Below are 18,430 nucleotides of genomic sequence, written 5' to 3' on the forward strand. Positions count from 1 at the left end.
ACATTAACTATAAAATTATCCTTACACTGGGCTTATCACATAACTATCCATCTATCCTTGCTTCTGCATATCCATCAACTTACTGTATTTTTGATTCATTATAAAGTAAATTGCAGACATCAGTACAATGCCACCACCGCCACCATACTTTAGTATGCATAGTTTTATGGTTCTTTTCTTTAAGGTTAAACTTATATACAGTTAAATGCACAAAGCTTAAGGATACCAAATGCACAGTGTTTAAATTTGCTGCTAGATAAGGTTCAGCAATGCGTATATTTCTGCAACCCAAATCCCTAATAAGATACAAAATATTGCCATCACCCCTGAATTCCCTCAACCCATTTCCCAGTCAATTATCCCACAAACCCCTCAGAGATAGCCACTGATCTGAATTTGTCCTGCTCATTTTGCCAGTTCTAGAACTTCATATCAATGGAATTATACCATATATACTTTTTTGTTTAACACTTCTTTCCATCAGTATAATGTTTTTGAGATCTATCACTATGCTACTTACATCAGTACTCTTTTCCTTTTTGTTTTTGGATAGTATTCCTTTGTATGAATATATCAGTTTATACATTCTCTTGTTAATGGACACTTCAGTCATTTCCAGTTTTTGATTATATGAATAAAATTGTTATGCATGTTTTCATGCAAGTCTTTTGTGGATATATCTTTTCTTCTCGGGTAAATACTTAGTACTGAAATTGCTTGGTCATAAAGTACACATGTTTTTATTGTTAGTATATTTAGTTCAGAAACTTCCAGAACTGCCTCCAGAATCATTGTAGCATTTGCATGACAGTTTGAGGTGATGCACTTCCTTGCCAACATTTGGTTTTATTAGCCATTCTGCTTTATGGGTATTGATATCCCCTTGCAGTTTTAATTTGCATTTTCTTGATGAATAAAGATACTTTTTTTTTTTTAGTATAGTTGACACACACCGTTGCATTGGTTTCAGGTGCACAACATAGTGATTCAACAACTCTCTACGTTACACTGTGCTATACCAGTGTAGCTGCCATCAGTCATCATACAGCGCTATTACAGTACTATTGACTGTCTTTCCAATAGTCTTCCAAAAGTCTGACTACTTTCTAATAGTACCTTAGATACTGAGTACTTTCATTTATTTATTTTTAAAAATATTTTATTTATTTATTTGACAGAGAGAGACACAGCTAGAGCAGGAACACAAGCAGGGGGAGTGGGAGAGGGAGAAGCAGGCTTCCCGCAGAGCGGGGAGCCCAACACGGGACTTGATCCCAGGACTCTGGGATCATGACCTGAGCCAAAGGCAGACGCTTAACAACTGAGCCACCCAGGCACCCCTATACTGAATACTTTTAAATGTGTTTCTTGACTATTTGTTTATCTTAGTTTGTGAAATCTTTACAAATAATTTGCCTTTTTTTTTGGATTGCTTATTTTTTTTATTATTGAGTTATGGGAGTTCTTTTATATTCTGGGTGGCTGTCCTTTGTGCATTTATTTTTTTCCCCAGTGTGTGTATTCATTTTGCTAATCCTTTGTTGAGCCAAAATTTCTAATTTTGATAAAGTCTAATTTACCAGGTTTTTTTAAATGATTTTTTTGATTTTATGATTATTGCTTTCTGCTTCCTATTTATGAAATCTTTGCTTACCTCTAAGTTTCAAAGATATTCTGTTTTCTTCCAAAATCTTTATAGTTTTTATTTTTAGATCTATGAACCACTTAAATTAATTTTCTTATGTGTTGGTGTGAGGTTGGGGCTTCTGTTCTTTTCTAAAACTATGATATCCATTTATTCTAGGCCCCTTTATTGAAAACATTCTTTTCCCCCTTTGAATTACTTTGGCATCATTGTTAAACATCAATTGACCTTAGAGGTATGGGTCTACATATAGGTTCTCTATTTTGTTTCACTGATATACTTATTGATCATGTCTGTTGATCTATCTTTGTTATTCTAGCTTTAAAGTAAGCCTAGAAATCAGGTAGTGTAATGTCTTCTACATCACTCTCTTGTAAATATATTGCTATGAATTCATGGTTCTTTATATTTCTATATAAAATCAGAATGTTTGCAAGATTATGATGGAACTGATTCTGTAGAGAAGGAATTATGTCTTAACAATATTGAGGCTTTCAGTCCATTAAAATTATGTATTTCTTTATTTCTTTTGGTTTTCTTTAATTTCTTCCAGGAATATTTTATTGTTTTGCATATAGAAGATTTTATTTTATATTATTTTCTTCCTAAATATTTTGTGTATTTTTGCACAATAGTAAAAAATTATTTTTCTGGGGTGCCTGAGTGGCTCAGTCAGTTAAGCATCTGCCTTTGGCTCAGGTCATGATCCCAGGGTCCTGGGATTGAGCCCCACATTGGGCTCCCTGCTCAGCTGGGAGCCTGCTCCTCCCTCTCTCTCTGCCCCTCCCCTACTCTGCTCATGCTCTCTCTCAATCATACTCTCTCGAATAAATAAAATCTTTAAAAAATGTTTTTCTAATCTCATTTCCAACTGTTAGCTGCTATTATATAACATACAATTGATTTTTTATATTAACCTTATATCTCCCAACCTTGCTAAATTCACTTATTAGTTTCTAGTAGTTTTTTTCCAATTCTGTAGGATTTTCTACATAAACAGTTATACCATTGGCATGTAGTGACAATATTACTTATTTGTTTCCGATGGTTATGACTTTAATTCCTTTTTATTAACTTATTGCAATGGCTACAATTGTCAGTACAATGTTGAATAGAAGTTTTGAGACTGGATATTATTTTCTTGTTCCACGACTTAGGGGGGAAACATTAATACTTCATCATGAAACATAATGTCAGCTATAGGTTTTTTGCAGATGCTCTTAATCAGAATGTGAACCTCTCTTTTTTCTTGGTTCATTGAGATTATTTTATTTTTAATCATGAATGGATGCTGAAGTTAATGAAATATTTTTTCTGCATCTATTAAAATGTTCATAACATTTTTCTCCTTTATAATATTTTTATTTTTAATTTTTTATTGTTATGTTAATCACCACATATTACATCATTAGTTTTTGATGTAGTGTTCCATGATTCATTGTGCATAACACCCAGTGCTCCATGCAGAATGTGCCCTCTTTAATACCCATCACCAGGCTAACCCATCCCGCCACCCCCCTCCCCTCTAGAACCCTCAGTTTGTTTTTCAGAGTCCATCGTCTCTCATGGTTCATCTCCCCCTCCGACTTACTCCCCTTCATTCTTCCCCTTCTGCTATCTTCTTCTTTTTTTTTTCTTAACATATATTGCATTATTTGTTTCAGAAGTACAGATCTGTGTTTCAACAGTCTTGCAGAATTCACAGCACTAATCCATAGCACATACCCTACCCAATGTCTATCACCCAGCCACCCCATCCCTCCCACCCCCCACCACTCCAGCAACCCTCAGTTTGTTTTCTGAGATTAAGAATTCCTCATATCAGTGAGGTCATATGATACATGTCTTTCTCTGATTGACTTATTTCACTCAGCATAACACCCTCCAGTTCCAACCACGTCGTTGCAAATGGCAAGATCTCATTCCTTTTGATGGCTGCATAATATTCCATTGTGTATATATACCACTTCTTCTTTATCCATTCATCTGTTGATGGACATCTTGGCTCTTTCCACAGTTTGGCTATTGTGGACATTGCTGCTATAAACATTGGGGTGAACGTACCCCTTCGGATCCCTACATTTGTATCTTTGGGGTAAATACCCAGTAGTGCAGTTGCTGGATTGTATGGTAGCTCTATTTTCAACTGTTTGAGGAACCTCCATACTGTTTTCCAGAGTGGTTGCACCAGCTTGCATTCCCACCAACAGTGTAGGAGGGTTCCCCTTTCTCCACATCCCCGCCAACATCTGTCGTTTCCTGACTTGTTCATTTTAGCCATTCTGACTGGTGTGAGGTGGTACCACATGGAGGTTTTGATTTGGATTTCCCCGATGCCGAGCGATGTTGAGCACTTTTTCATGTGTCTGTTGGCCATTTGGATGTCTTCTTTGGAAAAAATGTCTGTTCATGTCTGCTGCCCATTTCTTGATTGGATTATTTGTTCTTTGGGTGTTGAGTTTGATAAGTTCTTTATAGATTTTGGATACTAGCCCTTTTTCTGATATGTCATTTGCAAATATTTTCGCCCATTCTGTCGGTTGTTCTTTTGGTTTTGTAGACTGTTTCTTTTGCTGTGCAAAAGCTTTTTATCTTGATGAAATCCCAAGAGTTCATTTTTGCCCTTGCTTCCTTTGCCTTTGGCTATGTTTCTAGGAAGAAGTTGCTGTGGCTGAGGTCGAAGAGGTTGCTACCTGTGTTCTCCTTTAGGATTTTGATGGACTCCTGTCTCACGTTTAGGTCTTTCAACCATTTGGAGTCTATTTTTGTGTGTGATGTAAGGAAATGGTCCAGTGTCAAAGATGAGTTGACCATAGAGTTGAGGGTCCATTTCTGGGCTCTCGATTCTGTTCCATTGATCTATGTGTCTGTTTTTGTGCCATTACCATACTGTCTTGATGATGACAGCTTTGTAATAGAGCTGGAAGTCCGGAATTGTGATGCCGCCAGCTTTGCTTTTCTTTTCCAATATTCCTCTGGCTATTCGGGGTCTCTTCTGGTTCCATACAAATTTTAGGATTATTTGTTCCATTTCTTTGAAAAAAGTGGATGGTATTTTGATGGGGATTGCATTGAATGTGTAGATTGCTCTAGGTAGCATTGACATCTTCACAATGTTTGTTCTTCCAATCCATGAGCATGGAACGTTTTTCCATTTCTTTGTGTCTTCTTCAATTTCTTTCATGAGTATTTTCCTTTATAATAATAATAGAATAGGTCACATTGATTTATTTTCATGTGCTCTACCAATCTGGCATTTCTGAAATAATCCTCTCTTGATTATGATGTATTATGATTATTATATTTTATATAGCTAGATTTAATTGACTAATATCTTTAAGACCTTGAGTGTTAATTGATCTGCAGTCTTCTTTTGGAATATCTTTTTCATTTTTTAATTTCAGGATCATACTGCCTTCATAAATAAGTTTGGAATGTTTTCTCTTTCCCTGTTTAATGAAAGTTTATGTAAGGTTCATGGTATTCCTTCATTAAATATTGGAAAAATTTCTTAAGTAAAACAATCATTGCATAGAGTTTTCTCTGTGGACCAGTTTTAAACTCCAAATTAACTTTTTGATAAATATAAAAATATTCAGATATTCTGCTTCATCTTTGGTCAGTTTCAGTAAATTGTGTTTTTTAAAGAATATGTCCATTTCATTTCAATGTTGAGTTTGTTGTATAAAATTGTTCATAATATTCGTATTGTTATCTCAGTAGGATCTAGAGTCACAACTCTACCTTTGTTCCTGTTGTTAGTAATTTGTGTGCTCTCCCTTTGTTCACTTGACAAGACGAGCTAGGTGTTTTTAAATTTTGCTGATCTTTCAGAGAACTGACTTAGATTTTTACACTTTTTCTGTTATTTGCTTGTTTTCCATGTCATTGATTTTTTTTTTTTACCTGACCTGTACTATTTTCTTCCTTCTATTTTGAGTTCGTTTGGCTCTTCTTCTTATAGATTCTGAAGGTGAAAAATTTGGTCATTGATTTTAAACTTTTCTTCTTTTCTAACATAAGAATGAAGGCCTATAAAAGTTAACATGCCAGAGGATATACACCCCAGTAATGATAGTTAGGTCTCAGACATGGTCTACTAGCTTCCTGTCCAGTGTTCCTTTCACTGGACTATATTGCTCACTTTCCCCTCCCTGTCCTTACATCTACAGCCTTCTAAGTTATTTAGATGTTTCAGTTTGTTCCTAAGGATTGTAAAAGGCGAAGAGCTCATCTTTACTCAGAGGACTCAGAGTACCATGGTGTTTTAAAAACAATGCCTAGCTGATGAATCAATGCTGTGAATCACCAGGACTACCCTGGACTTTGGAAATGCTTTGGTTGGTGTGGAATTCAGAAGTGATTTTGTAATCGGGAAAATCCAAAAATGTTACCATATTGGTAACAATGTTGATAAGCAAATAAAGCAACTTAGATCAAAATATTATAAGAAGATATATAGAAAGAAAAAATGTTTGGGGGGGCACCTGGGTGGCTCAGTCATTAAGCATCTGCCTTTGGCTCAGGTCATGATCCCAGGGTCCTGGGATCGAGCCCCACATCAGGCTCCCTGCTCAGCAGGAAGCCTGCTTCCCCCTCTCCCCCTCCCCTTGCTTGTGTTTCCTCTCTTGCTGTGTCTCTCTCTGTCAAATAAATAAGTAAAATCATTTTAAAAAAAAGTTCAGAACTGAAAGATGTTTTGATTTCAAATTCTACAATCTTGAACAGACTGCCATTTTTTCAGAATTTTTGAGAAAAGTTTGTAATGCCCAATGTGAATTATACTTTATTATAGTGTGGTTCTCTGCTGTGACATTTGTTAAGAATGCTTGCTTATATTTAAGGATATATGCTGACATTTTAAAAATTAGGTCATAAGAATTAACTACTGAAATTCCAGTATTGCCTTTGGTTTTAGGATTAACTGGGCCAAATGACACAAATTCTCCCCACTCTCCTAAGACAACACAAACATCCTTAAATAATGTTAGTTACTTGCCCCTTTTTCCTTACCAGACTAACCATAATTTCTTAGATTTCAGATTAACCCTAATATAATTCCTTTTGGATTTGATTTTGTAATGGGTATAATATTCATTGTGTGTAAGTATTTTTGGTAACATGTCTGTGCATTATGTAATAGCACTCATTTTAATCTCTTGTTTACAACAGAAATTTTTATTTTTATTTTTAATGTTTTCATTTTATTTCATTTTATTATTATTTTTATTTTTTTAAAGATTTTGTTTATTTATTTGACAGAGAGAAACACAGCAAGAGAGGCAACAAAAGCAGGGGGAGTCGGGGAGGGAGAAGCAGGCTTCCTGCTGAGCAGGGAGCCCAATGTGGGGCTCAGTCCCAGGACCCTGGGACCATGACCTGAGCCAAAGGCAGATGCTTAATGATTAAGCCACGCAGGTGCCCCTATTTTATTTATTTTTTATTATTATGTTCAGTTAGCCAGCATATAGTACATCATTAGTTTTTGATGTAGTGTTCCATGATTCATTAGTTGCATATAACACCTAGTGCTCATCACCACATGTGCCTTCCATAATACCCATCACTAGGCTACCCCATCCCCCCACCCTCCTCCCTTCTGTAACCCTCAGTTTGTTTCCTGGAGTCCAGAGTCTCTCAGAGTTTATCTCCCTCTATGATTTCCCCCCCTTCAGTTTTCCCTTCCTTCTCCTAATGTCCTCCATGCTATTCCTTATGTTCCACAAATAAGTGAAACCATATGATAATTGTCTTTCTCTGACTTATTTCACTTAGTGTAATCTCCTCCAGTCCCATCCATGTGGATGTGAAAGTTGGGTATTCATCCTTTCTGATGGCTGAGTAATATTCCATTGTATATATGGACCACATCTTCTTTATCCATTCATCTGTTGAACGGCATCTCAGCTCCTTTCATAGTTTGGCTATTGTGGACATTGCTGCTGTGAACATTGGGGTGCAGGTGCCCCTTCTTTTCACTACGTCTGTATCTTTGGGATAAATACCTAGTACTGCAATTGCTGGGTCCTAGGTTAGCTCTATTTTTAACGTCTTGAGGAACTCCCACACTGTATTCCAGAGTGGCTGCACCAGTTTGCATTCCCACCAACAGTGTAAGAGCGTTTCCCTTTCTTCACATCCTTGCCAACACTTGTTGTTTCCTGTCTTGTTAATTTTTGCCATTCTAACTGGTGTAAGGTGGTATCTCAGTGTGGTTTTGATTTGAATTTCCCTGATGGCTAGTGATGTTGAACATATTTTCATGTGTCTGTAAGCCATTTGTATGCCTTCTTTGGAGATGTGTCTACAAGAGAAATTTTTAATTAAAAAGAACCATAAATCTCCTTGAGTCTAGCAAAGCCATTTTCAATGTTTAAATCCTACCATGTAAGCCTTTATTTCAGTTTTTAGAAAAATGGGTGATTGTTGGCAAATAAATAAGGCTCTAAATTCTCATGAGCATCTCGTACTACTTTCTAGGTGATTCAGATTGCTGCAGTTTAAAAAGGGAAAAAGGAAAGAGGGGGAATATGAAACAGTGGGAAAAGCACAGAACCAGGAGTAAGTAGAGCCAAGTTCAAGGCCTGCTCTGACATCAACCATATGGATGTGTCCAAGTGCAAGTTATTTAACCCTTTTTGCCTAAATTTGCTCTCTCAAAAACACAAAATTTAATCATAATTACCAGCCCAGAGATTCTGTTCATCCTTATATGTGAGTAATGATCTTGAAAAATAAGATAGTGATGGATTCAGCAGGGAGATGAGACTTGAATTTCTTCCATCAACAAAGTTTGGATGATTGCTCAGAATTCAAGGAATTTGACTGATGGCAATGAGGGGCCAAAGCAAAAGGATTATGTTACCGGGTGCTTATCAGGTAGTTTGGGTAAAGCTTTTGGTTTGACCTGGTGGAACACCATTGTGTTGGTAACAGGTTGAAATAGGATGGTGACTTCATTACAGAAACGGTTGAAAACTTTGATTTATATGTGATTCAGATGAACTCAGTAGCTGAGGCCTACATTTTTAGGGCAGAATGAATGCATCCTGATTTGTATTGTTCCCTTTTCTGTACTTTTCTTGTTGCTGATTAATGACTCAATTCCTAGCAAATGTAATGTCAGTTTTTTTCCTCTTTCAATTGACTGAGGAACTGTGGGATTTCTATTGTCTTAATTGTCATCTCTTACTGAGAAATTAGTTTAGTTCTCTGACCAATTATACTAAACAACTACATATTTATTAACTTTTTTTTTTGGCCTAAGAATTTGGTATCATTAGATAGTCCTGTAATTTGGCTACAGTAGGGTAACCCCAGAAAATTCAGATGTAAAACTTCTGGGTTGTACTTGATAGTACTTTAGAGTAGAAAATATACTTTTTTATTTTTTTAAAAGATTGTTTAATTTATTTAACAGAGAGAGAGAGCACAAGTAGGCAGAGTGGCAGACAGAGGGAGAGGGAGAAGCAGGCTCTCCGCTGAGCAGGGAGCCTGATGTGGGACTCGATCCCGGGACTCCGGGATCATGACCTGAGCTGAAGGCAGCCGCTTAACCGACTGAGCTACCCAGGCGCCCTGAAAATATACTCTTTTTTAAAAGAAGATTTTATTTATTTATTTACTTATTGAGGCAGAGCGCACACCTGCATGTAAGTGGGAGGAGGAGCAGTGGGAGAGGTAGGGAGAGAATCCCAAGCTGACTCTGGTGAGTGGGGAGCCTGAGATCATGACCTGAGCCTACACCAAGTGTCATATGCTTAACCAACTGCACCACCGAGGTGCCCTGAAAATATACTTTTGCAAACATTAACTCATCAGAAATTGGAATGAAAAGCTGAGAAAGGACCTAAAACCAGAGTCATTGAGAAAAATGAGGTGTACTTTTTGGGTCAATATGAATGAGGGAGCTGAAACCCGCAGTATCACTCATGTTCCAAACACATCATAGGCTGGATAAAATATAACAGTAAGTAAGTAAATAAGTCAGCCAGTCAATCAGTGAATCAATCAATCAGTCTGAGTTCAAAAGCCAGAAAGGAAAGATCCCAGATACCAAAGTTAATGCAAGGCCAGTAAGGTGCCTATGTGTCAAAGTTGGAAGCTCACAAGTGTGATTATATTGGTCTTAGAACGTCCTATAAAAGTTTATGACAGTAATTTTGAAAGAATAAATGAAATGGATAATTTCTTGGGAAACTATACATGATAAAAATTGACTTAAATAAACACTAAGCACTAAAGATTGAGAATCAGTAGTTGCCCTTTCCTCTTCACCCCCCCCCCCATCAAGACACCAGGCGTAGGTGGTATTACAGAATATATTAAAACAATCCTTCAAGGGAGAGGTGATTTTTATTCTGTTAGAGAGATAGAAGCTGAAGTCACCCAACCATTTATAAAACCACTATAACCTTAATACCAAACTTGATAAAATAAGGATATAAAATCACAAGACAGTCTCCACATGCACACTGATGCTGAAGTTCTAAATAAAATGTTGCTTAGGGTGCCTGGGTGGCTCAGTCGGTTAAGTGGTTGCCTTCGGCTCAGGTCATGATCCCAGGGTCCTGGGATCGAGTCCCGCATCGGACTCCCTGCTCAGCAGAGAGCCTGCTTCTCCCTCTCCCTCTGCCTGCTGCTCACCCTGCTTGTGCTCTCTCTCTGTGTCAAATAAATAAATAAAATCTTTAAAAAAAAGTTGCTTAATCCAAACTAAAAGTGTTTATAATCGAGGCACCTGGCTGGCTCAGTTGGAAGAGCATGCGACTCTTGATTTCAGGGTTGTGAGTTTGAGCCCCACATTGGGTGTAGAGATTACTTAAATAAGTTAAAAAATGTTTAAAATTAAATATATATCATCATCAAATAGGGTTTGTCTCGGGAAGGTGGAAGTGATTTAACATTAGAAAAATCTATTAACGTTGTAAATTTTTAATACCCATGTATATTAATTGTATCCTGAATGGCCTATGAGGTGTTGTGGATGAGAGACAGATTTATTATTCATTACCTTATAATAAAAAATAAGCATGTCATCTCTGCTTCCCCTTCTATCCCTAGAGGTAACACAGCAAAAGCCACATGGAAGAACTTCCTACAGGAGTAGCCTTGACACTCCATAGGTGAGGGATGGAGAACAATGGCTTTATGCCTTTTATATACAGGATAGAGATAGCCACCCTCCTCCCTTCAGGCAAGGAAAGAAATGTATTTTTACTCATTTGAGAAGGGATAGAAAGGATCCCCGATTCTTAGTCTGACCTTTGAAGTGCAAATATGTCTTTCCAGGGACAGGAGAAATGGTTGATGTTTCTGGCTTTTAAGATGCAGAGATGTATGTGCTCAAGATCTGACATTCATACCAGTTGAAATGTAAAGACCTAGGGTGGTAGAGCTTCAGTCTTCCCAGTATGTTGGGACCTAACTTAAGGACCCAGTCCAGGCTATAGCCACTTTGCCCTCGATTCTTTCAGATCAGAGTAATAAACTTGATTTGAATGGCTGCAGGCCTATTTCTTAGAGCACGTTTCTAGGGGCAGTGAAGGCAAACACTGCTTTTATAGAATATACATTTTTTGTGTGTGTATCTCAGAAGGCTAGGACATTAACAATAGGCCAGCATTAAAGTTTTATTGGAAGTCTTGATGAAAAAAGATAAGAATAATAAAAATGTATAAGGATGGGAAAAAAAAGAGAGATGGTCCTTCCATATACTGCAGTCCAAACAACATGTACACGGAACGTGCAGAGTACCACTCAAATAAATTATTAACAGTAATAAAAAATTCAGCAAGTTTGTTGAACACAAGATCCATACATAAGACTTGACAGAATCCTACACAGTAACAAAATTGAATTTGTAAAACAAAATTTCATCTGTAATAGTGAAAAACTGGTAACTACGAATACATCTTTTAAAAACCTGTATTCAATTCATCATGTGGAAAATCAGAGTATTTAATTGGAAAAGTAAAAGAAGACTCAAAGAAAGGAGGGGATAGAAGCTAGTCCAGAGGTCAGACTCAGTTTTGTGAAATCTCAGTTCTCCTGAATCTGTGATCTGAGTGCATTTCTGATTGAAATCCTTAGGGCCTTTTTGAGGAATTTGAAAAGCTGATACCAAAAGTGATATGAAAGAGTGAAGGTCTGAGGAAGTGAAGAAAAGCTTGGAAGAAATAAAGAAAACTTGCAATATCAAAAACTTGCAATATCAGGAAGTAGTATAAACTTAAGGTTCTCCAGAGAAATGGAACTAGTGGGGGGAGGGAGGATAAGAGAGACTTTGATCAAGATTGATTATAATGAATTAGTTCACGTAACAGTAGAGGCTGAGAAGTGGCAAGATCTGTAGTCAGCAAGCTGGAGACCCAGGAGAGTCAATGGTGTAGTTCCATTCTGCATCCAAAAGCCTAAGAATTAGGAGAGCAGATGGCATGAATTCCAGCCTGAGTGCAGAGAACCAATGTCCCAGCTCAACCGTTGGGCAGAAGTTCCTTCTTATTCAGCCTTTTTGTTCTATTCAGGTCTTCAGTTGATTAGGTCCGGGCCATGCCCAATAGGAAGGGTATCAGCTTTATGCAGTCTACAGATTCAAATGTTCATCTTGGCCAACAACACCCTTACAGACTCATCCAGAATAATGTTTGACCAATTATCTGGGCACCTCGTGGTCCAGTCAAACTGACACGTAAAATTAACCATCACAATAGCTAACTCGTATATTTTACTCACTATTCTAAGCACTCCGCCTATGTTAATTTTCTTATTTTCACAGTAACTTACAACAGAGATAATATGGTCAATGGTACTGGGGTAGCGTTTTATGGTGACAGAAGGCAGCTACACTTTTGGTGAACAGAGTGTAACATAGATTTGTTGAATCACTATGTTGTACACCTGAACTGATGTAACATTGTGTGTTGACTATACTGAAAAAAAAAAGTATTCTACACTTCTCTTTCTTTTCAAAATTTAAGCAACTTTATTGAGATATAGTTCACAAGCTGTACAATTCACCCACTTAAAGTATAAAAGTCAATGTGTTTTAGAATGTTCCTATGGTTGTGCCTCCATCATCATAATATAATTTTAGGAATATTTTCATCCTCCCTAAAGGAAACCCATATCCATTAGTAGTTACTTCCCATCCTTCCCCTTCTCCAACTCCCTCTGCTCTAAGCAACCACTAATTTTGTCTTGGTCTCTTTAGATTTGCCTCCTCTGGAAATTTCATAAAAATGGAATCTTACAATACGTGGTTTTTGTAACTGACTTCTTCCACTTAGTATGTTTTCAGGCTTTATCTATGTTGTAGCATGTATCACTACTTCATTCCTTTTATGGCTGAATAATATTCCATTGTATGACTATAGCATATTTTATGTATCCATTCATCTGTTGGTCACTTTTTGGTTTGTATGAATGATACTGCTATCAATATTCATATACAAGTTTTTGTGTGAACATATGTTTTCACTTCCCTTGGGTTGATTCCTAGGAGTGGAATGGCTGGGTCTTATACTATCTCTGTGTTTAACCAGTTGAGGAACTGCTCAACTGTTCACCAAAATGACTACATCATTTTACATTCCTACCAACATATGAGGATTTCAGTTTCTCTACATTTTCCCTGGCCCTTAATGTGGTCTCTTCTTTTTTATTATAGTCATCCTTGTGAAGTGAAGTAATACCTTGTTGTAGTTTTGATTTACATTTCCCTGATGGTGAATGATGTTGAGCATATTTTTATGTGTTTATTGGTTGTTTGGAGAAATGTCTGTTCACGTTCTTTACCCATTTTTCAATTGGGTTGTCTTTTTATCATTGAGCTGTAGTTGTTCTTTATATATTCTGAATGCAAATTCTTCATCAGAGATACTCTGTGCAAATGTTTTCTCCTATTTGAAGGGTTTTATAATTTCACTTCATTTTATTATGTGCAGTGTGAAAGCTTTAAATTTTAATATAGTCTAACTTACCTATTTTTTTTCCTTTTGTCACTTGGGTATTTGATGGCACATCTAAGAAACCATCATCTAGCGCAAGATGACTCCTTGTTTTCTTCAAAGAGTTTTATAATTTTAGCTCTGTAGTCATTTTTTAGTTAGATTTTGTGTATGGTGTGAGGAACAAGCCCAATTTCGCTCTTTTGCATTTGGTTTGCTCCTATTTTTGTAGTTTTCTTAAGATGGAACATGATGTTACTCATTGAAATCCTTTCATCCTGAACACTGATTGGGTTGTAGCCCACAAGTTTTGTTATGTTGTTTTTTTCATTTTCATTCATCTCAAAATATTTTCTAATATCCCTTGTGATTCCTTCTTTGGCCAGTTGGTTATTAGCATGTTTAAGTTCCAGATATTTCCTTCAGTTCTTGGTTTTCTATTTCTTTCTGTCTCTCTTTCCTTCTTTCTCAGAGAGAATGAGAGAGAGACAGAGAGAGAGCGTGAGTGCACAGAAGGGGGAGCAGCAGGAAGAGGGAGAAACAGGCTCCCCGCTGAGCAAGGAGCCGGATGCAGGACTAAATCCCAGAACTCTGGGGTCATGACCTGAGCTGAGGGCAGACACTTAACTGGCTGAGCCACCCAGGCATCCCTCAGTTATTGGTTTCTGATTTCATTCCTATGTGATCAAAAAACATACATTCCATTATTTCAATTATTTTTAATTTATTGAGATTTGTTTTATGGCTCAGCGTATTGTCTGCTCTGGAGAATGTTCTGTGTGTGCCTGAGAAGAACATGTATTCTATTGTGCAGTGGAGGGTTCTAGAGAGCCGTAAGTTCTAGTTGGTGTATAGAATTCATCAAGTCTTATCTTCCCTTGTTGATCTTCTGCCAGGTTGTTCTACGCATTGCTAGAAGTGGGATAATAAAGTTTCCAACTATCATTGCCTAATTGCCTATTTTCCCCTCTTGCTTCTTTTCATCTAGCCCCTCTCAGTGTGGAACTTCTAGCCTATGAGTGAGTGGGACAGGAGGATTGGGGCCCCTAAGCTTTCTGCCTGCAGTGCCTGGGGTAGAGCTTCCACCCTCCAAGCGGCAGCTGGGTGGGAGAATACAGACCCAGTCTGGTTGTCCTCATCTGCCTGGAACAGAGCTTCTGCAACATGGGGCTTGGGAGCAGGGGAGATGAGAAGAGCCAGAAGCCTAGTCCTCCTGTGGTTAATCCATGGCTTCAAACTGGGAGGCAGTGGGGAGAAGGGAGCTCCTGTCTTCTTGGCTGCACATGCCTGGGGTCGAGCTTCCTAGGAGCTGGAGAATGGGTGTAAGGGACTGAGTCATGGCTCAAATGCCACAGATTCTCTTTTTACTGAGATGTAGTCGATTTTTTTTTTTTTTGAGTGAACGGCTCTTCATTGGCTGCATGCATTTAGGACAATTTCCAGAGAATATGAATGATTGATGGTTGTTTTTTATAATTTACACCAGTTGTTTTTCTTGGGAGAGAGTCTGCCCAGCTCCTTACTTCCTCATTTGCAAAGTCCTGTTCCCTCCTTTAGTAAGATTCTGAAATACCATGATTTTTTTCTGCTTCCTTCTATTTCCTCTCTCACTTTGGTTTGATGATTTATTTTTATAAGAAGATCATTTCAGTGTTATTGTAGAGGTATATTCGATAAATAGTTTCTTCTCTATGGGATCACTGTCTGCCCTTTCTTAGCTATTCCACGAACACAGATGGCTTCGTTGAGATTTATGTGGAGTCTGAGTCTGATAAAAATTGTAGATAACATTACACTGAAACTGCTCTGGTTCCTATATAACAGTGATGTACTACTGTCTGTGAGCTTCTGCAGACAGCACTTTGGAGACAGTATCTTGGAACCTTATTCAGGCAAACCATCTCATCCTTTGGCTTGCTTGGGCAATGTCTTGTTACATGGCATTAAATTTCAAGCCAAACCTGGTAACAGCCTCTGATTCTTACCTGGATTTGGTACCGGTGTCACTCCCAATCCAGACATAGTGTACAGCTCTATAATTGTGATAATGTACTAGTTATATTTCCCTCTAGTAGCCATGGCCCCTGTGGTCAAAATTAAGGCAGAAATAATTTCCATGACAGGATTAATTTCACTGGACACAGGGCTTTCCCCATATTGTGAGTCAAGCAAAGACCAGGCTAATCATGCCTCAGAGAAAGAGGTATTCTCAAATATTGTATAAAGTTCCAAATTAAACCAATTTTCTAGGTCTTTCCTATTAGTTCTGATCATTTCCTATTACAGCACTTTATCCGTATTCACATAATGGCAACAGGCATGGTGGTGGGAAGTGGAGAACCTACCAAGAAAGATGCCATTATGGAGCCCCCTCTCTTTTTTTATTCGAAGTGTTCCAAAATGTCATCTTGTCATTGTGAGTTCCCAGTATTTTGTGATACACAGTTTCCACCAAAAACAGTGAAGAGTCCTGGTTTAATTAGACATCATAGTATTTCTTATTGTACATTAAAAAATATTAATATCAGATACTGTACCTCAAATAAGGAGGAGACATTCATCTTTTCTATCATATTTTCTGAGGACCCTAATTGGGTCCAAAGTCTGGATGCATCCTTATTTAACAAAGGTTTAGCAAAACAATTTCAACTTGACAGGAAAGGAAAGCCATTATACACTTGCGCTGTTATTCAAGGCTATTTCACTGGCTGGAAGATCTTTCCAACCAGTGGATGAGGGAGGGAGAGAAGAACGTTTCAAATTTTTTGTCTCCTTTGGATTTAACATCTAATACTGTTTTAACATCACACCTTTTGTGATTACTATAAGTTGAGTCTTAAAGTGTATTGAAACCCAGCATCTAAAGTCATGAGCCTTGTGTGACAGGACAAAGGTTTAACATCTTAATGTTCCCCTTCCCACAATCTCATCTAAGTTCCTTAGTTTGCAGGGTAAGACCTAGAAAAACCAAGGGATTTGTCCAAAATCAGACAGGTCTCTTGCTTCCAAATCTCATGGTTGTTTGAGCTCATGGAGCTACCCTCTAGGAGAGGTAACTTCCCAGGATGTAAAGACAGTTCTTAGTGTTCAATATTTCTTTCCACTTCCTGGTTTCTTAGGCTCACTTGTGAAACAAGTAGGAGTAAAAGTGGGGGGGGTAAGAGTTCTTCACAGCTCACCTTCCTTGCCACAGCAAACCTTTCAGCTGCTTTATTTATTTTTCTGAAATGGCAGGGTCATGTTACGTTGGAGCCCCCAGAAGCCTGGGTGACTTTGCGGAGCAGAGCTCTGGGCTTGCCAGTTTTAGACACATAGAGTGAGAAAGTCGGTAAACTGTTGTGTTAATCCACTAAGATTGCAGGGTCAATTTGTTACCTTGGCATCGCTGGTTCTGTCCTTCTTAATATAATTTCCAAAGCTTGGGAGAAGAGATCACCTGAAGCCATTGTTGCATAGAAGATTCACTCTGAAAATAGTTTGTGGAATTCTTTGATATTGAGAACTAAGAAGGACACCATGTCTATTCAGCTTGCAGAAGAATAGCAGGAAGTAGCAAGCTTAAATGAAGCCCAAAGCCTGAGAGGATTCTTCATGGTTTTTCTTCTAATTCAATAGACCACTTCTGTGTTTTGGTAAAACACTGTCCATCCTTGTATAGAGGTAAGATGGACTCACTTTTGGTTGTTGGGCAACACAGAAAGCTAACATGAAATGCGCTTAAACTTGAGGTTCTGTCTTTTATAAAAAAAACTATTTTAAAACCCATTTGAAAATAATCTAGTTAAAATCACCCCATGTGGAAGACACTAAAGATATTAAGTTTGCTGAAAGGCTTTACAGTGGATTCTAATGACACTAAAGTATTTACCAGTAATATGATTTCTTTATATGCTGCACAGCCACTTTTATGTTATATTAACTTCATTTTGTGTTTTTTTGATCATTCCCACACTGCTTAGTGTGCAGTGGGTTGTGGCCTAATTGCCTTAATATGCAGTATTAAATAACCCATAGAAAAAGGAACAGAAGCGTGAATTAAAAGGAATGAGCCTTGGTCACAGTAGGTGGTATAGGAGAGGAACACAATAGAATCATCACAAATGTAAATGGAATATTAAGCAGAACATACCACCAGAATCAAGACCTCTCAGAAGATTTCTCCTTTTGGAAAGAAACTCCTCAAAATGAACTGATGGGGACTTACTTAAATCCCAATGAAATGGCGAGTTAAATATAACTCACTTAAGGATGGCTTCTATTATACAAACAATACTTCTTTTTCGTTATTTTACACCTAATTTAAAATGTCCACGTTCTCCCTGCTCTCAACAGTATATTAAAAACTGTAAGTGACAATACTTACAGTGTGTTAAAAAAATTAGCTAAGTCATTCCTTTTCAAAGGCATCTGCCTCCTACAGATAATTGGACAGGGGACAGAATGAAAAGGACAGATATGTCCTGTTATTTTTCAAAAGTAAGATAGTTAATGTACTAAATAGTACTGACTAGTGATTGCCCCACGATAACTCTTCCTTACAGTTCAATTAAAGGAAAGACTTGAAGGTCAAAGCTTATAAAAATTGGTATCGTTCTCATAAATGCAAGTTAGTTGGGTTTTTATCTGGCTTCTCTGATTGTCTTGTTTTGTTTTTATTTGTACAAAGTAGACATTTCCATTTGAAATAATAATATTCTTTTTTAATTAATTAATTTATTTATTAACATATAATGTATTATTTGTTTCAGGGGTACAGGTCTGTGATTCATCAGTCTTACACAATTAACAGTGCTCACCATAGCACCTACCCTGCCCAATGTCCATCACCCAGCCACCC

Source organism: Zalophus californianus, chromosome 5 (assembly GCF_009762305.2).
Source record: "Zalophus californianus isolate mZalCal1 chromosome 5, mZalCal1.pri.v2, whole genome shotgun sequence".
NCBI lineage: Eukaryota > Metazoa > Chordata > Mammalia > Carnivora > Otariidae > Zalophus > Zalophus californianus.